Below are 23,515 nucleotides of genomic sequence, written 5' to 3'. Positions count from 1 at the left end.
TTACAATTACCCCTTCGAACTTATATTATTCACCCCCCCCCCAAAAAAAAATAGGTGCCCGCCTGCTTAAAGGTCTTGGTTTATGGTCACCGGATAGATTTTTGTATAAAAATGGATAGTAGGAGATAGTCTAGTCGGCAAATGGTAAAAAAGGAAGTAATACAAAGTTTCATCATCCCCCCCCCGTCTAAAAAGGTTGGGCTCATTTCAAAAGATTCAAGATCATCTGAACTTTAAATATGGGAATAAGTGCCAGCATCTATCAAATTACATAAGTTAATTCCATCGTGGTTTACTTTCCATTAATTTATGTTTGATCTAAATCGAGATTCTATTGAAGCATATTCCTAATATTAATTAATAATTTAAAATTTTGGGGTGCTTAAGGTCTAAAGGATGTGACATCCCAGCTTGGGTGCAGTCCCAGAGAGGGTAAAAAAACAGATTCACACATGCTTCAAGGCCTTGGCTCAGGGGTGGATCCAGGGTTTTTTTTAAGGGGGGGGGGCGCAAAATAGGTTGATCCCAAAAAAAATAGGGAAGGGGGGCGCAAAATAGGTTGATCTGATAAACTTGCGTTAGGAGCAAGTTTAATTCACGCAAACTTGAGTTAATTAAGTAAATTACACTACTTTAGACTACGCTAGGGGGCGCCCCCGTCGCCACCCGTCTAAATCCGCTACTGCCTTGGCTTATGGTCATCAGATAGATATTTTTATTAGGAAACAGTTTTGTCAGCAATCGAGAAAACTGGAATTAATGCAGTTTATCACCTCCTAACAGGGGGTGCAACATCCCTCAAAGGGGATGTCTACTGTTTTTTTTAAGGCGTGCACAGCTCTGTGCTTGTAACCATGCCGCAAGTCAAACCATTAATTCTCCATAAGCACCATACGTGCCTGGAAATATATCTGCACTTATCCTGCCACTCCTCTGTCGTATTCCCTTGCCTGGGGTGGACTTGAAACGATTAAGTGTAAAACCCCTCACATGTCTCTTGGTCCTTCTTATTTACTGGAATTAGTTTATATTCTGGCACAGTGTCCTGGAAAAAATAACTGCATCGTTGACTCTATAATCTTGTATTACTTTTAGTCTTTCCTGTGCTGTGATTTAGACAATTGAGCACTGTTCTAGTAAGTAAAATGTAAAGATTATGACGACAAAAGAATCTTCCATTATCAGCCAACATAGGAGCCCCCCCCCCTCCCCACCGAAGAGAATCTGAGAAAAAGTATTGTTAAACTTCATCTTTTTTTGGTTACTCAACATTTCTTGTCTTCTATGGTTTTGTCTTTTTCAACTTTTTGGTCGTAAATACTTACCATAACTAAAATGTTTATATTGTATAAGGAACTCTTCCTTGTTTGAACCCCCTTGATCCTCCTAGAAATGTGTTGGTTCTCTTCCGAATAAGCCCGAGAATTCCAAGGCACCGGAAGATGAGGCTTCTAATATGGTTTGGACTACCCAGGCAGCTATGCATAGAGGGCAATCAGGCTCGTTTTCCTCAGAGATCTATTAAGATTTTTTCAACAGCTTCCCCTGCAGAAAAAACTAAGAAAAACTATTGCGAATATTTACTTTTCCATATTCACTAGTTGAACGTTTTTTTTGTTTTTTTTCGTTACTCTGCTTTTTCGTGTCTTTTGTGGTCTTGACTTTTAATCTTTTTGGTTGTAAATAATTACCATAGCTAATATTTTATTTTCATATTGACTGTTTAAGGAACCCTTTCTTGTTTGAACACTTTTGCTCCTCCCAGAAATTCGTAGGCTCATTTCCGAATAGGCCTGATAACTCCAAAGTACCGGAAGACAAGGCTTCTATTGTGATTTGGACTACCCGGGCACCTATCCATAGATAGCCTTTTAGCTTTTGTCACTGAGATCTCTTTAGATTGTTTCAGTAGCTTTTTTTATTTTCGTTAGTTTTTTATTATCTCCAGCATTTTATTTCGAAGTGCAGCATTCCCTTCCTCCGAAATGTTACGACAGCACCTCCTTCAAAATAATCCTTTAATTTGCGACTGATATTTCTAAGGCGGTTTGAAAAATTTTTAAAGAGTGTTTTTTGTCTTCTTCTTCTTGTTTGAGAAGTTGGAGACGTTACTACTTAATCTTCGTTCAATTCCAGGCCCCATGGTATTTGGTCTCGAATCCCGAATACCAACTCGAGATCAACCCAGTACGCAACCAAATGGTTGGTTGAATTTTTAAGCCACAATTTTTCAATTTTCTTTGGGTTAGGGTGCTTTGGAGTAATCTAAGGTGGGTTTAGTCCTGCAACTGGCCCTCCTCCTGTATTCAAGCATGAATATTATGGCATAATCCTTTTGTATGAATTTATAACATTGACTCTTATATAATTAAATAAATAAACATTTTTTCAACTAAAAAAAGTTTTTTCAACTGAAGGCAAGGAGCGATATTTAAACTTCAAACGAACAGAAATTATTCCGTATATGAAAGGGGCTTTCCCCTACTCAACGTCTAGCTCTTTACGCTATAGTTTTTTTTATTGTTTTAAAAAATAGAGTTGTGAGAAAGAGTCAAAACTTAGCGTAAAGAGCGAGGCGTTGACGAGGGGACAGCTCCTTTCATATAAGGAATAATTTCTGTTCGTTTTAAGTTTTAATGTCGCTCCTTACTTTTAGTTAAAAATACCTGTTTTTTTTTAATTTAATTTCTGATCGTTTTTTTTAAATAATGCTGGGAAATCCGACACCTTTTTTAAAGCAATGTCCTTTCCCCCATGAAAACTTATTCTATGGAAAGATCCTTCCACGAATACCCCGATCCACCCCCCCACTACCAGAAAAATCCCCCCTGAAAACGTCTGTATATTTCCCAATAACCAATTCTATGTGTAAACATTGAGCATAGTTCATAACTTGCAGCCTTTACCCCGGGGATTGTGGGGGATTAAGTCATCCTCAAAGACATAGTTATTATATTTTTTTACCAGGTTGAACAAAATGGCTATCTCAAAAGTTTGATTGGGTTACTTTGGGAAAAAATGAACGTCAGAGGGGGCCCAGTTGCCCTCCATTTTTCGGTCACTTAAAAATGGCACTAGAACTTTTAATTTCTGTTCTAATAAGCCATTCTGTAATATTCTAGGACCATTGGGTCGATACGATCACCCTTGGAAAAAACAACAACAAAAAAACAAAAAAAAACACAAATAAACACGCATCCGTGATCTTTCTTCTGGCAAAAAATACGAGATTCCGCATTTTTGCATATAGGAGCTTGAAACATCTACAGTAGGGTTCTCTGATACGCTGAATCCGAAGGTATGACTTTCATTAAGGTTATGTGACTTTTAGGGGGTTTCCACCCTTTTTTCGAAAATAAGGCGAATTTTCTCAGGCGCGTAACTTTTGATGGATAAGACTAGACTTGATGAAACTTATGTATTTGAAATCAGCATAAACATCTAATTCTTTTGATGTATCTATTGGTATCAAAATTCCTTTTTTTACAGTTTCGGTTACTATTGAGCCGGGTCGCTCCTTACTTACAGTTCGTTACCGCGAACTGTTTGAAATTGAAACTAGTCAGAATGTGTCGAAGGAAAATAACACCGACTCTTACATAAAATCGAAACTAGGCAGAATTTGTCGAATAAAAATAAGCTTTGGCTGAAATTATCATTAGAAATTTAACTCTGACTCGGAACTATTAAGGTCCATTAACAATGAGATTTAACTAATACTGAGATTTACCTACCGCTAATTTGAACCAATCAGATTTTTCACAGAATTTTTTGGTTGGTGGGAAGCTGCAGCTTTTCAGCTGTAACATTTTTCCCAACCAAAATATTTAGAATATCTTTGTTTTTCCGTTTCTAATTTCTTGGGAAGATTGATTTCCAAATTGCAGCTTCAGGAATGCAAATAAATGATTAATTTTATTACTAAAGTCAACTTTACTCGAAGACAGGTAAAAAGAGAGTTGGGCAGGATTGTGGTTGTACCCCTAGATTTTGAAAAATTTCATTTTTTTTATCAATTGCAAACGAAATGTTTGTAATTAGAAGACACGGGAGGCTTTGCCACCTTCATTGGAAATTTGTTTCACTTATGGGTAATATTAAAGAAGGAAATTATATCAAGACTTTAAATGAACTTTTTCAGTGAACTCTCTGAAAATAATCTAGTGAATAATCCAGAAGTTCATTATTTTTTGAATTACCCGTGTTTTTTTTTTTTTTTTTTTTTTGCTTATTATGCAAGTTTACATTACATTATTTTAGTAATTCTAAAGATGACGATCGCTGTATGTGATTGAAATACCTGTCCTTTTATACCTGTTTTTTTCACTGTCTCAATAATTGGATTTATCCCCATTTGAAAATGTATTTGTTCGTCATAGAACGGCAGTGTGGTCTATGAAAAGAATTCCTAATGTAAAGAAAAAAATATTTCGTTACTAGTAATATTTACTACCGTTCCACAATCCTGCTAATAGCTTCATACTAGGGCTAAAGTTGCAGGTAAAAATCTCCTCCTATATTCTTCTTATATCTACCCGCCAATAGCTATTGAATTACGGTTCTTTTCGCATCGTAACTTCTCCAAGAACAATGGAATGCAGACCCTGTTAAAGACTAATCTAATCCATTACGTCTATACATCTATTTCCTTTTGGTGTCCAAGGGGTAGGTCACTTTGGGTCATTCTCCACAAGGATCAATAAATAAAATTGGATTATCTTGAGCTTTCATGTCACAAAAACTAATAGAAAAGGTCTTAAGAAAAATGCCTCACTTATTTTTCAGAGAGTTCCCTTTCTGTCTTGATAGAGTGTTATCTATAGTTTCAATATTCTTTCTGTAGCGGATTAGTCCTTATCGTAATTGACACTTTAAAGAGAAAAGATTAGGGTCTACGTGTGGAATATAGTGTAAAAAAAATAAGCACACATCAAAGCTAACAGAAGTTGAAATAAACCATCTAAAAGTGACGATAATTTTCACCAGCTGGCCAATTAAACGCCAACATTACTATTAGAGAGAATTAAATATTAAATATGATGATATTAAAATTATGTTAGAAGTGATTTATTATTTAGTGAAAATATTGATATAGAATAATATGGTGGTTTATTAAAATGTGGAAAATTGATAATATAAAGTAGTGATTGTATTGACCATTCGGTCGATTATACACCGATTTTAGTGTTAAGCAGATCAGATAAATATTATTGATAAAGATGAAATGAATGTAAACATCTAAGTTATTAGAGGAAGGAAATTGGTGTCACTAGCCCCCTTCACTCCATAAATACGTGAAATATGACCCTAGGCTCTCCAAAACAAGCGCTACTTTTTGGATCAATTAAGCTAAGTATAGTTTTAAAGTGCCCATTCTTGATTTTTATATTGTGCAATTTAGGCACTATCTCTCCTCTAGAAGGTCCGTGGAAACCATGTCAATAGATTTTAACCGGTACAGCGATGCTGAACTAGCGAAAATTTGTCAATCATGCCTGAACTTGATGCTCTAGATAAAACCTACCATGTAATTGTTAAGAACATCTAACGGACTTATGCCCTGGCGATATATTTGAATTGGGCTCACGGAATCGACTTGGATTTGGCTAAGATGTGCCACCGGGATTGTACAGAGAGAATTTACCAGATCTGAAAATGTGCTAATTATGCCTGAACTTGATGGTCTACATAAAACCTACGAGGTAATTGTTAAGAGCATCTAACAGACTTATGCCCTGGGAATATATTGGAATTGGGCTCACGGAAGCTTGGATTTGGCTAAGATGTGCCACCGGAATTGTACAGAGAATTTACCAGATCTGAAAATGTGCTAATTATGCCTGAACTGTATGGTCTAGATAAAACCTACCACGTTTTATCTAGGTTTTATCTTAGTGAGTATACTGAAATTTAGCTCATGAGACAAATCGGAACTTTGCTCTAGGAACATACCGGAACTTGACTCAGAAATTCTTTTAAAATTTGTCTAAGGAGTCTAACGGAACTTGGTTCTGGATATCTGCTGGAACGTGGCTCAGGGAATTTACCAAAATTTCACTCAGGGAATCTACAGTAATATCGCTCTAGGAATCTTGCCAAATTGGTCTCAGGAGAAATATAACATTTTACCTCTAGAGATTTACTGGGTGTTGGATAAGAGCATCTGCTTGAATTTGCCCAAGTAGAGTTTGCCGAATTTAGCTTGCGGAATTAAGAACATTTTACACCGAAGTGTCTTACGTTACTATGAAGGTTACTACACAAACCTAATAAGATGACCCCAACATACAGCTGACCAGAACAGTGCCTGCAAACAGGCAACTCAGCGCTCAAGGACGATCACAGTGCGATTCTGATGGTATTAAATAAAAAAAAAACAAGTTTTTTTAAGTGAAAGTAAGGAGCGACATTAAAACTTAACACAAACAGAAATTATTCCGTATATGGAAGGGGCTATCCCCTCCTCAACGCCTCGCTCTATATGTTAATTTTTTATTGTTTTAAAAAATAGAGTTGTGAGAAAGAGTCAAACTTTAGCGTAAAGAGCCAGGCATTGAGGAGAGGACAGCCCCTTTTATATACGGAATAGTTTCTGTTCGTTTTAAGTTTTAGTGTGGCTCCTTACTTTCAGTTAAAGAAAAAACTTGCTTTTTTATTTAATTTCTGAATGTTTTTGAATTAATGCAGGTTTTGATTTTGGCTCACTGTACATGTATAATTAAAACGAAATTTGCATATTAGTTTTAATTTTTTGCTTAAATGGCTTTCTCGAAAGTTGTTTAATTTTATTTACGTTTTTATTAGTAATAAATATACATAACTTACGAATTAACTGACGTAACGAGCTTCTATATTCGTATATTCTTAATACGTATGTCAGGGGGTTCGCCCCCTAGTCAATGCCTCGCTGTTTATGCTAAGGTTCGAATTTTGTTCCAATTCTTTAAAAATGACCCCTTAATCACATAGGCCGTTAATTAGATTAAATAGCTCTAATAAAAGAACTAAAAAAACTTTAGCGTAAAGAGCGAGGTATTGACTAGGGGGCGAACCCAATCATATACACAATAGTTTCTGTTAGTTTTATGTTTTGATGTTACTCCTTACTTTCAGTTGAAAAACTTGTTTTTCTATTTACTTTCTGATCGTTTTTTTAAATAATGCTGGGAAATCTGACGCCCCTTCATAGCAATGTCCCTTCCCCCATGAAAAATTCCTCTATGGAAAGATCCTCCTATGTTAACCTCGACCCACCCACCCCCCACTACCAGAAAAAAATCCCCCTTGAAAGCGTCTGTATACTTCCCAATAACCAATACTAGGCTATATGTAAACATTGGGCAGTTCGTAACTTGCAGCCCTCTCTCCGGGGACTGTGGGGGATTAAGTCATCCTTAAGACATCTTTTTAGATTTTTCGACCATGCTGAACAAATTGGTTATCTGAAAATTTTGATCTGTTGACTTTGTTAGCGTGGGAGGGGGCCTAGTTGCCCTCCATTTTTTGGTCACTTAAAAAGGACACTAGAACTTTTAATTTCCGTCCAAGTGAACCCTCCCGTGATATTCTAGGACCACTGGGTCGATAGATCACCCCTGGGAAAAAAATAAATAAACATGCATCCGTGATCTTTCTTCTGGCAAAAACTACAAAATTCCACAATTTTGCAGATAGGAGCTTGAAGCCTCTTTAGTAGGATTCTCCGATACGCTGAATATGATGATGAAATTTTCGTTGAGGTTCTATGATTTTTACGGGGTGTTTCCCCCTTTTTCGAAAATCAGGCAAATTTTTTCAGGCGCGTAACTTTTGATGGGTAGAACTAAAATTGATGAAACTTATATATTTGAAATCAGCATAAAAGTTTGATCCTTTTAACTTATTTATTGGAATCAAAATTCCGTTTCTTAGAGTTTTCAGTTGCTATTGAGACAAGTCGCTCTTTACTTATAGTTCGTTACCACGAACTGTTTGATTCTTATATTTTTGCAATTTATGAGGGCTCATTAACTTTCAAGCTATCTTCAGTTTCTGTGCTCAAGAACGATCACGTTGCGCGTCTGATAGTATTTTTTTTGTCGCAACTTTCAACGGGTTCAGTAACTTTTAAGCTATCTGCAGTTTCAGCGCATTCAGTTTCAGCGCTCAAGACGATCACGGTGCGCTTCTGATAGTATTCTTCTTATTTGCAATTTTCGAGGGATCAGTAACTTTCAAGCTATCTTCATTTTCAATGCTCAAGAAAGATCACCGTGCGCTTCCGCTAATATTCTTCTTTTTTTTCGATTTTCAAGCGCTCAGCAACTTTCAAGCTGTCCTCAGTTTCAATATTAATCTTTGAATTCATTTGTGCGTCAGCTTCTCGACTCGTTTTTCTGTTCTCTATACAGACAAATTCACAAACTCAGTCAGTCAGATAGAAGGGTGCACTCCAATATTTTAGGCCTGTGGCTCCTAAACTTTTTTTCATGACTGTCACCCAAGATCTCTTTGAGCTAAAATCAAATAACTGGAAGTTGACTCTAAAAAAAAACGCCTGTCAATTTATATTTGACACAAAAATCTTCTTTACACTTTACTGAATGTTTCCTTAACTCACACATGTACAAACCAAACATCCAAGAAGATGATTTTATAATAAAAGAAAATGATCTGTAACAACACAAGAAATAGTGGTTTCAACCGCACACCATTTACGAAATCTTCACAGACCCCCCCCCCCCCATAAGGGTCCTCTCAGGACTATCCAAACGCCGACATTCATGCCCAGATTCTGACTTCGGTAAATCTTACAAGGCAAATTGCGGTGCTGCCATAAGATGAGGGAAAAACAAAGGTGAGCAGTACAGGGGAGACTACGAAAGGTGACATACCCAAGGAGTAGTGTCCGTCTGTATCGGGCATTGTTCAACTTCCCGAACTTCCCGAACTCCCAGTTAATTTCAGGAGTGCTACCATTACAAAATGAAGAAAGTCACCTCAGTGGTGGTTCTGGCCTCTCTTACGCCCGGGACAAAATTTTGATTATTGCCCCTCCCCTGTCTTCCACAAAATCTTCTGGTCCAATGTTAACAAAACTTTCACTATTTAACAAAGCTATATTCAATTTATTAATTAATTAATAAAAAATATTAATTTATCATTTCAACTTTTTAATTATTTAATTAGCATTAACTTGTTATTTTTTATTTTATCTGTTTTTCTATTTAACTAATAATTTATTAATTATTTTCACGTATTAACTGCGCCCTCTAAATTATTTTAGTAAAATAAAGTTTCTAAAATTACAAAATGATTATAAATGTTATATTATTTATTTGAAATTTTGCGCCACGTTTTTACGCCCAGAGCAATTGCTCCCTCTATCCCTCCCCCCCCCCCTTAGTCTCCATATTGTTCACCAGCGAATCAGGATTAACTGTGAACGAGAGAACGTGAAATATATTTTTTGCAATTTTCAACTTCGTCAAAACTAATGAATCTAACTAACGGGTTTTCTCAAACCCTTCTATTTATCAGGATGAACCAATAAGAATTAAAACAACTGTTTGTGAGGAAAATGTTGAAAACGTTGAGGAAAACGCGAGACGCCGTAAAAAGGGGAATAGTTTTTAACAAGATTAAATAAAAAAAACAAGTTTTTTAAACTGAAAGTAAGGAGCGACATTAAAACTTAAAACGAACAGAAATTATTCCGTATATGAAAGGGACTGTCCCCTCCTCAACACTTCGCTCTTTACGCTAAAGTTTTTTATTGTTTTAAAAAATAAAGTTGTGAGACAGAGTCAAACTTTAGCGTAAAGAGCGAGGCGTTGAGGAGGGGACAGCCCCTTTCATATACGGAATTATTTTTTGTTCGTTTTAAGTTTTAATGTCGCTCCTCACTTTCAGTTTAAAAAAATTGTTTTTTTTGTTTAATTTCTGATCGTTTTTTAGCTAATGCAGCTTTTATTTTGGCTCACCGTCATTGAATAAGTAAACAAAATTTGCATAAAAATTTTACTTTTCTTTTGCTAAATGGATGTCTCTAAATTTGGTTATGACGTAATTTACAAATTAACTTACGTAACTAACTTCTATATTCGTATATTTTTCTTCTGGCAAAAAATACAAAGTTGCAGATTTTTGCAGATATGAGCTTGAAACCTATGTAATAGGGTTTTCTGATACGCTAAATCTGACGGTGTGATTTTCATTAAAATTCTTTCACTTGTAGGGGATGTTTCCCCCCTCTTTAAAAATCGGGTAAATTTTCTCAGGCTCGTAGCCTTTGATGAGTAATACTAAACTTAATAAAATTTATATATTTAGAATCAGCATTATAAACTCATTCTTTTGATACATTTATTGACATCAAAATTCCGTTTTTAAAAGTTTCGATTACTATTGAGCCGTATCGTTTTTTTTATTGTTTTTTTTATAACGTACATGTTATTACGTATATGAGGGGGTTCTCCCCTTACTCAATACCACGCTCTTTACGTTAAAAGTTTAAAAAATTTAATTCACAAACCCCTGAATCACAAAGGCCGTTTAATTAGAATAGATAGCTCTTTTGAAAGCACTAAAAAAAACTGTAGCGTAAAGAGCGAGGTATTGACTTGGGGGAGAACCCCCTCATATACGTTATAATTTCTGTTCGTTTTAAGTTCTAATGTTGCTTCTTACTTTCAGTTGAAAAAACTTGTTTTTTTTCATTTAATTTCTGATTGTTTTTTAAATAATGCTTCGAAATCCGGCGCCTCCTTAATAGAAATGTCCCTTACCCCAAAGAAACATCCTCCACGGAAAGATTCTCCCGAGTAACCCCCGCCTCCAACCCGCCCCCCACCAGAAAAAATTCCTTCCTAAAAATGTCTGTATACTTCCCAATAACCAATGAATAATGCTGGCAAGTCCGGCGCTCCCTTGATGGCAATTTCCCTTCCCCCATGAAAACTTCCTTCATGGACAGATCCTCCAACATAACCCCCAACCCACCCACTCACCCCCCCCCCACTACCAGGAAAAATCTCCCCTGAAAACGTCTGTATACTTCCAAATAACCAATACTAAATGTTAACATTGGGTAAAGTTCATAACTTTTAGCCCTCCCCCTGGGGAGTTCGGGGATTAAGTCATCCTAAAAGACATAGTTATCATATTTTCGACCATACTGGACAAAATGGCTATCTCAAAATTTTGATCGGGTGACTTTGGGGAAAAATGAGCGTGGGAGGGGGCCTAGTTGCCCTCCATTTTTTTGGTCACTTAAAAAGGGCACTAGAACTTTTAGTTTCCGTTCCAATGAGCCCTCCCACAATATTCTAGGACCACTGGGTTGATACGATCACCCCTGAAAAAAAAACAACAAAAAAACAAATAAACGCGCATCTAGGATCTTTCTTCTGGCAAAAAATGCAAAATTCCACATTTTTGCAGGTAGGAGCTTGAAACATCTGCAATAGGGTTTTCTGGTACACTGAACATGCTTGTGTGATTTTCATTAAGATTCTATAACTTTTAAGGGCTCATTCCCCCTTTTTTTCAAAATCAGCCAAATTTTCTCAGGCGCGTAACTATTGATGGGTAGCACTAAACTTGATGAAAGTTATATATTTGAAATCAGAATTTAAATCTGATTCTTTTGATGTATCTATTGGTATAAAAAACCCGTTTTCTAGAGTTTCGGTTACCATTGAGCCGGGTCGCTCCTTACTTACAGTTCGTTACCACGAACTGTTTGATGCAGTTGTTTAGGAACAGATTATGTTCAGCTATGATATACCAGTGTCTTGAAACCATGCTACTTCTAGTATTACAAAAAAATATAATTCAGCGACGCGGAATGGGATGCGACTGTGCAAAAATGGGAAATACTGGAAAGAAATCTATGGTTGGGGCAATCGCTTTTTCAATTCCATTTTTTCTTCTCCCTTGTTGTTTGATTGAGGTCCAAAATAACAGTGTAGAGTGTCCGTAAATATAGTCACTAGAGAGAGTTTCCCCATACGAGCAAGGGCGCAGATCAAGCATTTTCATTGGGGGGGGGGGGGGGCATGAGGGGTCCAGATCTGGAGATTCAAGGCACATGGGCTATATAATATTTTTTACAAGTTATTAGAAAGGCAAAGACCCCCTCTTGCCCCCCCCCCTCCCTGAGAAAAACAAACGAGGGCACTGCCTAAGACCTAAAAATTTATGACAATCTTGAAAAATCTCAGCAAATTCTGGGGCTGCATACTGCTCCCGCATCCACGACAAAAATTATTAGTGACTATATTTACGGACACTCTACACTGTTATTTTGGACCTCAATCAAACAACAAGGGAGAAGAAAAAATGGAATTGAAAAAGCGATTGCCCCAACCATAGATTTCTTTCCAGTATTTCCCATTTTTGCACAGTCGCATCCCATTCCGCGTCGCTGAATTATATTTTTTTGTAATACTAGAAGTAGCATGGTTTCAAGACACTGGTATATCATAGCTGAACATAATCTGTTCCTAAACAACTGCATCAAACAGTTCGTGGTAACGAACTGTAAGTAAGGAGCGACCCGGCTCAATGGTAACCGAAACTCTAGAAAACGGGTTTTTGATACCAATAGATACATCAAAAGAATCAGATTTCAATGCTGATTTCAAATATATAAATTTCATCAAGTTTAGTGCTACCCATCAAAAGTTATCCTATCTACAAAAGTTATCCTAGTTTCAAGCTCCTATCTACAAAAATGTGGAATTTTGCATTTTTTGAGAGAAGAAAGATCACGGATGCGTGTTTATTTGTTTTTTTTTTTTTTTTTTTTTTTTGTAGGGTTCTCTGATACGCTAAATATGATGGTGTGATTTTCATTAAGGTTCTATAGCATTTAGGGGGTCTTTCCCCCTTTTTTTGAAAATCAGCCAAATTTTCTCAGGCGCTTAGCTTTTGATGGATAGCACTAAACTTGATGAAAGTTATATATTTGAAATCAGAATTTAAATCTGATTCTTTTGATGTATCTATTGGTATAAAAAACCCGTTTTCTAGAGTTTCGGTTACCATTGAGCCGGGTCGCTCCTTACTTAAAGTTCGTTACCACGAACTGTTTGATGCAGTTGTTTAGGAACAGATTATGTTCAGCTATGATATACCAGTGTCTTGAAACCATGCTACTTCTAGTATTACAAAAAATATAATTCAGCGACGCGGAATGGGATGCGACTGTGCAAAAATGGGAAATACTGGAAAGAAATCTATGGTTGGGGCAATCGCTTTTTCAATTCCATTTTTTCTTCTCCCTTGTTGTTTGATTGAGGTCCAAAATAACAGTGTAGAGTGTCCGTAAATATAGTCACTAGAGAGAGTTTCCCCATACGAGCAAGGGCGCAGATCAAGCATTTTCATTGGGGGGAGGGGGGGCATGAGGGGTCCAGATCTGGAGATTCAAGGCACATGGGCTATATAATATTTTTTACAAGTTATTATAAAGGCAAAGACCCCCTCTTGCCCCCCCCCTCCCTGAGAAAAACAAACGAGGGCACTGCCTAAGACCTAAAAATTTATGACAATCTTGAAAAATCTCAGCAAATTCTGGGGCTGCATACTGCTCCCGCATCCACGACAAAAATTATTAGTGACTATATTTACGGACACTCTACACTGTTATTTTGGACCTCAATCAAACAACAAGGGAGAAGAAAAAATGGAATTGAAAAAGCGATTGCCCCAACCATAGATTTCTTTCCAGTATTTCCCATTTTTGCACAGTCGCATCCCATTCCGCGTCGCTGAATTATATTTTTTTGTAATACTAGAAGTAGCATGGTTTCAAGACACTGGTATATCATAGCTGAACATAATCTGTTCCTAAACAACTGCATCAAACAGTTCGTGGTAACGAACTGTAAGTAAGGAGCGACCCGGCTCAATGGTAACCGAAACTCTAGAAAAGGGGTTTTTGATACCAATAGATACATCGGAAGAATTAGATTTCAATGCTGATTTCAAATATATAAATTTTATCAAGTTTAGTGCTACCCATCAAAAGTTATAATAGCTAACCGAAACTCTAGAAAACTCTAGAAAACCGAAACTCTAGAAACTCTAGAATACATCAAAAGAATCAGATTTCAACGCTGATTTCAAATATATAACTTTCATCAAGTTTAGTGCTACCCATCAATAGCTACGCGCCTGAGAAAATTTGGCTGATTTTAAAAAAAGGGGGAAAGACCCCCTAAAAGCTATAGAACCTTAATGAAAATCACATCATTAGATATAGCGTATCAGAGAACCCTACTGTAGAGGTTTCAAGCTCCTATCTACAAAAATGTGGAATTTTGCATTTTTTGAGAGAAGAAAGATCACGGATGCGTGTTTATTTGTTTATTTGTTTTTTTTTTGTTTTTTTTCCCTGGGGTGATCGTATCGACCCAGTGGTCCTAGAATATCTTGGGAGGGCTCATTGGAACGGAAATTAAAAGTTCTAGTGCCCTTTTTAAGTGACCAAAAAAAATGGAGGGCAACTAGGCCCCCTCCTGCGCTTATTTTTTTCCCAAAGTCACCCGTTCAAAATTTTTGAGATAGCCATTTTGTTCAGCATGGTCGAAAATATGATAAATATGTCTTTTAGGATGACTTAATCCCCCGAAGTCCCCAGGGGGAGGGCTAAAAGCTATGAATTTTACCCAATGTTAACATATAGTATTGGTTATTGGGAAGTATACAAAAGTTTTCAGGAGGGTTTTTTTCTGGTAGTGGGAGGGAAGGGTGGGTCGGGGGTTATATTGGAGGATCTGTCCATGAAGGAAGTTTTCATGGGGGAAGGGAAATTGCCTTGAAAGGGGCGCCGGACTTGCCAGCATTATTTTTTGGTTATTGGGAAGTATACAGACATTTTCAGGAAGGATTTTTTTCTGGAGGGGGGGGGGCTAGAGGAGGGGGTTACTCTGGAGAATCTTTCCGTGGAGAATGTTTCTTTGGGGTAAGGGACATTTCTATGAAGGGGGCGCCGGATTTTCAAGCATTATTTAAAAAACGATCAGAAATTAAATAAAAAAAAACAAGTTTTTTCAACTGAAAGTAAGAAGCAACATTAGAACTTAAAACGAACAGAAATTATAACGTATGTGAGGGGGTTCTCCCCCAAGTCAATACCTCGCTCTTTACGCTACAGTTGTTTTTAGTGCTTTCAAAAGAGCTATCTATTCTAATTAAACGGCCTTTGTGATTCAGGGGTTTGTGAATCAAAATTTTTTTAACTTTTAACGTAAAGGGCGTGGTATTGACTAAGGGGAGAACCCCCTCATATACGTAATAACATATACGTAATAAGAAAAAACAATAAAAAAAACAAGCGATACGGCTCAATAGTAATCGAAACTTTTAAAAACTGAATTTTTATGTCAATAAATGTATCAAAAGAATGTGTTTATAATGCTGATTCTAAATATATAAATTTTATTAATTTTAGTATTACTCATCAAAGATTACGAGCCTGAGAAAATTTACCCGATTTTTTAAAGAGGGGGGAAACATCCCCTACAAGTGAAAGAATTTTAATGAAAATCACACCGTCAGATTCAGCGTATCAGAAGACCCTATTACATAGGTTTCAAGCTCATATCTGCAAAAATCTGCAACTTTGTTTTTTTTGCCAGAAGAAAAATATACGAATATAGAAGTTAGTTACGTAAGTTAATTTGTAAAGACATCCATTTAGCAAAAGAAAAGTAAAATTTTTATGCAAATTTTTTTTACTTATTCAATGACGGTGAGACAAAATAAAAGCTGCATTAACTAAAAAACGATCAGAAATTAAATAAAAAAAACAAGTTTTTTAAACTGAAAGTAAGGAGTGACATTAAAACTTAAAACGAACAGAAATCATTCCGTATATGAAAGGGGCTGTTCCCTCCTCAACGCTTCGCTCTTTACGCTAAAGTTTGACTCTGTCTCACAACTTTATTTTTTAAAACAATAAAAAACTTTAGCGTAAAGAGCGAGGTGTTGAGGAGGAGGCAGCCCCCTTCATACACGGAACAATTTATGTTTGTTTTAAGTTTTAATGTTAATCCTTACTTTTAGTTTAAAAAACTTGTTTTTTTTTATTTAATTCTTTCATAAATCAATATAGTAACCAGTTTTATATAAAAAAGCTGATCATGCATGAAGAGCAGGATTGCCAACAGCCAAAATCTAAAAAGAGTGCAAATCTATGCCAAAAAGAGTGATTTTTGCTCAAAAAGAGTGCAAGTAAACAAAAATTGCGCAGACACAGCTGCCTCTGAGGTACAAATGAGTGCATTTCATACGATAATTTTGCAAGCTGGTAACCCAGTTCATTCGGTTAAATTCATTTCTGAGGAGGTTGCCAACTACCGCCATTTAAGGCGAATGATAACTGCCACCCAAAAAGTGTGATTTTCACTCTTCTGTTTCCCCCAGAGGCAAAAAAGAATGCATTTCACACGAAAAGTGTGCAAGATGGCAATCTTAATTCAGATGGAAACTGCTAGTTCCTGGCCCCCAAATTTCAAAGAATTTACTTCTTTTTCCCATAATTTTCATGTAGCTCCTCAGTTTGTGCTGTTTTTTAGAGTTTTGTAACATGAAAAGTATACTTATATAAAATGTTGTGATTAGAAAAATTTTGATTTTATGCTCCCTACTGACTTAAGACTTGTCAAAAAAAAAAATTGGTCTTACTTCCAGGGTAATGGCTTAGAATAGTGCCACGCCCGACCATCAGGCCAAATGACATGTTTAGGCAAGGTTTTACTAAAAAGACAGAGATCCTTGTCTCTCCAGAAATAAGTTCCTCCTCCAGATTTTACAGTAAGCGGATGAACGTACATCTTACAAACACCCGATTCGTCCATGTGCACAGGATATGTGCCCAACGCCACCCGTGAGGATGTTTAGGACATAACTAACTACTATACTCATTAAATAAACAATAGAAATAAGCCAACGGAATTAAAACACATTTTTAACATTGATGTATAGCATAGTAATCTTACTATTTTTCATTAACACCTTCAGAATACACAAATAAAATAGTTTCTTGTACACTTGTCCAAGATCATCAGCCATTTAAAATAGTGAAGAATTACTTGCACTTGAAAATTTGGTACTTTCCCATCATTACAAGGGAACCAGGAAACCATTTACAAGGAAACCAGTCACGAAAAACGCGTTTTTGACGGGTTAATTCAAGACACCGCTTCACAGTAATGCAATCCATAGCGTGGTTTTCATTGCGTATACGATATTTAAACTGTTGTTTTTTGGGGTTTATGGGGGGGGGAGGTACCTAGGCTAGATTAGGTTAGGTTACGTATTTAGGTACTGTTTTGCTTAATGGTACACACCGCAAAAGACTATAGCAATTTAGCATGGAGACCCGTAAAGCTGGTAATTGCTATTGATCGCTAAGCGTGGTTTCTCATTGAATTTACAATAAGTAAACTGTTGTTTTTTGGGGTTTACGGGGAAAAAAGTATCTAGGTTAGGTTAATTAGGTTAGGTATTTAAAATATGCTATGTTTTACCCCCACCCCCCTAATATGCCAATATATAGCCCAAATTTGTTTCATAAACCATTATAATCGGGTATCTGTCCCTCCTGTTTGACTACTTTCCTAGATAGTCTATAGCGGTGTGTACCATTAAGCAAAACAGTACCCGTATTTAATATATGCAATGCTTTACCCCCACCCCCCTAATGTGAAAATATATAGCCCAAATTTGCTTATAAACTATTATATATTCATCCTATTTTATTTTATTTCATTAGCCATAACCAAACGTGACTTTTTAGAAATGCCCATATAATGGGAAAGTACCGGAAAGGTTTATGCACGTATCTTTTAAAAGCCCTTTCCATTAGATAAATTTCTTTTTTAAAAGTGCTTTCCTTTGTAAGCCTCATGGTCTTGTACTCCGTTACCATTTGAATGACAAATCATTCTTTTGTTTTTCTAGAGGAATCTAATCTGTCTTTTCTGTCTTGTTTGTCTCTAAAGCATGAAAGCCAAACCTCAAACCGCCAAAGAAATACATCTTGGCATGGATTCAGGGCGGTTTAAAATGAAATTTTGCTTGAAAAGTAGTAATATGTATTTTACATATCGAAATATATTTTAAAAGTGTATATTAAATATATATTGTATATTAATATTAAGATATAAATAAATAAAATATAAAGAAACATACAAAAATATATATATTAAAATATAAATTTATAGAAAGTAGTAAAATGTATTTTATATATTTTTTTAACTAGAGGCCAAATGCCTTTATGACAGTTCAGCTGCAGTAACTAGAAAAGGAGTTGGACGACATTTTTTTTTTATATTGACATCTATACCATCGCACTACGACCGTTATTTGTTGTACACTCAGATGAAATTTTGTGATCCCAATTTTTTGATGATTTTATATTTGATTCAAGGGTAGTTTTACCCTAAATTAGGACTGCTGTGCCTAAATATACAATATTTGGTGGGAATACAGTGCATCAATAGCCTTCTGGCATGGATTCAGAACAGATTATGATGAAAGATTACCAGAGAAGTAACAATACATTATTTTTTGAAGATAGAGGCCAAATGCTTTTATGACAGTTCGGCTATGGTAATTAGAAAAACGTTGGACGACTTTTTATATTGACATTTGCACCATCAACAACGAGTATTTTTTGTTGTCTGCTCAGATCGACTTTCGTAATTCCAAATTTTTGATGGTTCTATATTTGATTTAAGGTCTGATTTGTCCTTAAATCAGGGTGGCTTTGTCTGCCTATATAATATTTGGTCAGAAATGACTAAATTTGTAGCCTTCTAGCATGGATTTAGAACGTTTTAAGATAAAAGATCAGGTGTTTGCATCTGGAAAGTAATAATAAATATCGTTAAGATAGACAACAATGGTCTATGTGACAGTTCAACTGTGGCAATAAAATAAAATTGGATGACATTTTTGTTGCAGCGATGTTTGTGCCGTCGCCCCTGTACTGCTATTATTAATGTTGTTGTACATTCAGGTTGAATTTCGTCATTCCAATTCGTTGATAACTCTTTATTTGAATTATGGACGATTCTACCTTAAAATAGGACCGCTGGGTCTATTTGTGCAATATTGATCCCTCTAGCTTGAGTCAGAAAAGTTTATGATGACAGAATGGCTGTTTTTCTCTGAGACGTAATAAGACATATTTTTAAGATTTGAGGCCAAACGTCTATATGTCAGTTCAAATGTGGCTGCTCAAAGAAGGTTGGATGATGTTTTAGTTATATCGATGTTTGTTTAGTTATATCGATGATGTTATTAGTTATATCGATGTTGTTTTAGTTATATCGATGTTTGATTAGTTATATTGATGATGTTATTAGTTATATCGATGATGTTTTAGTCATATCAATGTTTGTTTAGTTATATCGATGTTTTTTTAGTTATATCGATGATGTTATTAGTTGTATCGATGATGTTTTAGTTATATCGATGTTTGTTTAGTTATATCGCTGATGTTTTAGTTATATCGATGTTTGTTTAGTTATATCGATGAAGTTATTAGTTATATCGATGATGTTTTAGTCATATGGATGTTTGTTTAGTTATATCGATGATGTTTTAGTTATATCGATGTTTGTTTTGTTATATCGATGATGTTATTAGTTATATCGATGATGTTTTAGGTATTTCGATGTTTGTTTAGTTATATCGATGATTTTATTAGTTATATCGATGATGTTTTAGTTATATCGATGTTTGTTTAGTTATATCGATGATGTTATTATTTATATCGATGATGTTTAAGTTATATCGATGTTTTTTTAGTTATATGGATGATGTTGTTAGTTATATCGATGATGTTTTAGTTATATCGATGTTTGTTTTGTTATATCGATGATGTTATTAGTTATATCGATGATGTTTTAGTTATATCGATGTTTGTTTAGTTATATCGATGATGTTATTAGTTATATCGATGATGTTTTAGTTATATCGATGTTTGTTTAGTTATATCGATGATGTTATTAGTTATATCGATGATGTTTTACTTATATCGATGTTTGTTTAGTTATATCGATAATGTTATTAGTTATATTGATGATGTTTTAGTTATATCGATGTTTGTTTAGTTATATCGATGATGTTATTAGTTATATCGATGATGTTTTAGTTATATCGATGATGTTTTAGTTATATCGATGTTTGTGCCCTCAATCTTCCACTGCCAATATTATTGTTGTTGCACACTCAAGTCGAATTTCATAGTTTCAATTTTTTGATGATTCTATATTCGACTTAAGGCTGACTTTACCTTAAATTAAGGTCACTTTCTCTACATATACAATATTTAGTCGGGAAATACTGAATTCGTAGTCTTCTGGTAGGGATACAGAAAGGTTTAGGCTAAAAGATTAGCTGTTTTTATTTGAACTGTAAAAAAACATATAAAACAGTTCGTGGTAACGATATGTAAGTAAGGAGCGACCGGGCTCAATAGTAACCAAAACTCTAAAAAACGGAATTTTATTACCAGTAGATACATCAAAAGAATCGGATTTTATGCTGATTTCAAACATATAAGTTTCATCAAGTTTAGTCTAGCCCATCAAATGTTACGAGCCTGAAAAAAACTTGGCTTATTTTCGAAAAAGGGGGGAAACACCCCCTAAAAGTGATAGAATCTTAATAAAAATCATACCATCAGATTCAGCGTATCAGATTCAGGTCTCAAGCTCCTATCTTCAAAAATGTGGAAGTTTATATTTTTTTTGCCAGAAGAAAGATCACGGATGCGTGTTTATTTTTTTTTATTTTTCCTAGGGGTGATCTATCGACCCAGTGGTCCTAGAATATAATGGGAGGGTTCATTTGAACGGGAATTAAAAGTTCTAGTGCTCTTTTTAAGTGACCGGAAAAATTGGAGGGCAACTAGGCCCCTCCCAAACTCCTTTTTTTCCCGAAGTCACCAAATCAAAATTTTGAGATTGCCATTTTGTTCAGCATAGTCGAAAATTTGATAAATATGTCTCTGAGGATTACTTCATCCCCCAGAGTTCCCGGGGGAAGGGCTGCAAGTTGTGAACTTTGTCAATTGCTTACATATAGTATTGGTCATTGGGAAGTATACAGACGTTTTCACGAGGAATTTTTTCAGGGTGGGGGGGGGGGTTTCGGAGGAGGGCGTTACGTGGGAGACTTCTTACATGGAGAATGTTTTCTTGGGAAAAGGGACAATTCTATGAAGGGGCGCCGAAATTTCTCAGCATTATTTAAAAAACAAAACGATCAGAAATTAAATGAATAAAAATATGTTTTTTCATCTGAAAGTAAGGAGCAATATTAAATCTTTAAACGAACAGAAATTATTACGCATATGAGAGGGTCATTCCCAAGTCAATACCTCGCTCTTTACGCTAAAGTTCTTTTTAATACTTTCAATAGAGCTGTCTATTCTAATTAAACGGCCTTTGAGATTCAGGGGTTTGTGACTCGAACAAAAATCGAACTTTAGCGTAAAGGGAGAGGTATTGACTTGGAAGTGAACCCCCTCATATGTGTAATAGTTTCTGTTCGTTTTAAGTTTTAATGTTGCTCCATACTTTCAGTAGAAAAAACGTATTTTTTTATCTAATTTTTAAGATAGAGACCAACTATCTCGAAGACAGTTCAAATATGGTAATAAAACTGGTCTTGGTAACTAACTTTAAGTAAGTAGCGACTCGGTAACCGATAGTACCCAAAACTAAAAGAAGCAATATTTTGAGAGTGGTAGATAAATTATAAAAAAATCCAATAAATTAAAAAATTTCCAAATGTATAATACTCATTATGTTAAGTGTTACCCATCCAAAGCTAAGAGCCTGGGAAATATTTGCCTGATTTTTGAAAGGGGAAAGTCACCCCCACAAATTCTAGCGATTCTAATGAAAATCCCACCATCAGATTTAGCATATTAGAGAAGCATACTGTAGAGGTTCCAAGGTCCTACAAAAACGTGGAGTTTTGTATTTTTTGCCAGAATAAAGATCAAGAAGAAAAGAAGAGAAGTTCATGTTTAATTGTTTTCGTTTTAATTTTTCCAGGGGAGAGATTGTCTACGGGAGAATTCTCCTTAGAGAGGGAAGTTTTCGGGCTTGAACTTTCCAGGGGAAATTTTACAAGGGGGGACTATGCCAGAATTTCTATAAGAAATCATCTTTATTTGTTTTTTTCGCGTTTTTTTTTCATGGGAGAAATCCTCCATTGGGGAACACTCGCAGTAGAAATTTTCTATGGTAGAATTTTCCTTGGGAGAAACTTCCCATTTTGGGGTGAGAGGGATTGTATTTTCGTGAAAAATAGCCACTGAGGGGGATCTCCCGCATGATTTGAAAAACGATGGAGAAAGTAAATAAATAAAATAAAACTTAAGTCATCCTTAAAGACATATTTATTAGATTTTCGACTATGGTGAACAAAATGGCTATCTCAAAATTTTAAATGGGTGACTTCGGGAAAAAATAAGCGTGGGAGGGGGCCAAGTTGCCCTCCGATTTTTTGGTCACTCAAAAAGGGCACTAAAACTTTTAATTTCCGTTCAAATGAGCTCTCTTACGCTATTCTAGGACTACTGGATCAATACAATCACCCCTGGGAAAATAAAAAAAAAAACAAAAACAAACAAAGTAACAAATAACACGCATCCGTAATCTTTCTTCTGACAAAAAAAATACAAAATTCCACATTTTTGTAGATTAGAGCTTGAAACTTCTAAAGTAGGGTTCTCTGATTCGCTGAATCCGATACTGTGATTTTGATTAAAGTTCTATGACTTTTAGGGGGTGTTTCCCCCTTTTTTCGAAAATAAGGCAAATTTTCTCAGGCGCGTAACTTTTGATGGGTAACACTGAACTTGATGAAACCTATATATTTGAAATCAGATAAAAAATTGAATTCTATTGGTATATCTATTAGTATCAATATTCGGTTTTTTGGAGTTTCGGGTACTTTAGAGCCGGGTCGCTCCTTACTTACAGTTCGTTACCACGAACTGTTTTATAGTTGGCTTTGGGAACCAACACATTATAAATTGCTTAAGTTTTTACGGACAAAATCGTTGTCAAATTCTACGAGTTTTTTTTTTCTTATCTTCCAAGTGTAAAACTACCACAAATCACAATTAGCAAATTATTTACAATTAGCAAATAATACTTGGACTATCTGTCTTGGCTTTTCTCCGTCTACAATTAGCCATATCTTGATGCAACCTACTGAAAAATACTTGATAACTTTAATTCAAATAGTCTCTCAAATACTTCCGTTGATTTTGAATTAAAGTTATCAAGTATTTTGCAGTAGGTTGCATAGGTTGGATCAAGACATGGCTAATTGTAGACAGAGAAAAGCCAAGACATAGTCCAAGTATCTGAGAGGCAAATGTTGAAATGGCTGAGGCACGGGTAAATGGCAGCAGTATGCATGGCTCTCTTATTGGACACATACTTGTTTGTTAGTTTTGTCTGGGCTATTTTGAGTTTGAATAGGTTATTTATTG

The 23,515-nt window shown here is 35.6% G+C and overlaps 1 protein-coding gene across 1 annotated transcript in view; it reads left to right on the top strand.

The window, feature by feature from the left end:
- Positions 1 to 1,051: 1,051 nt before the first annotated feature.
- Positions 1,052 to 23,515, top strand: part of LOC148947433 (flightin-like) — a 43,500-nt gene continuing 21,036 nt past the window's right edge. The window contains exon 1 of the mRNA XM_089095841.1: positions 1,052 to 1,136. The gene's annotated coding sequence lies outside the window, so the exon portion shown is untranslated. The remainder of the gene's footprint in view (positions 1,137 to 23,515) is intronic.

Source organism: Artemia sp. Qi Xiang Cuo, chromosome 10 (genome assembly GCF_049724085.1).
Source record: "Artemia sp. Qi Xiang Cuo chromosome 10, ASM4972408v1, whole genome shotgun sequence".
NCBI lineage: Eukaryota > Metazoa > Arthropoda > Branchiopoda > Anostraca > Artemiidae > Artemia > Artemia sp. Qi Xiang Cuo.
Note: the sequence above shows the minus strand (reverse complement) of the source record. Positions and strands in the feature narration are given on the sequence as shown.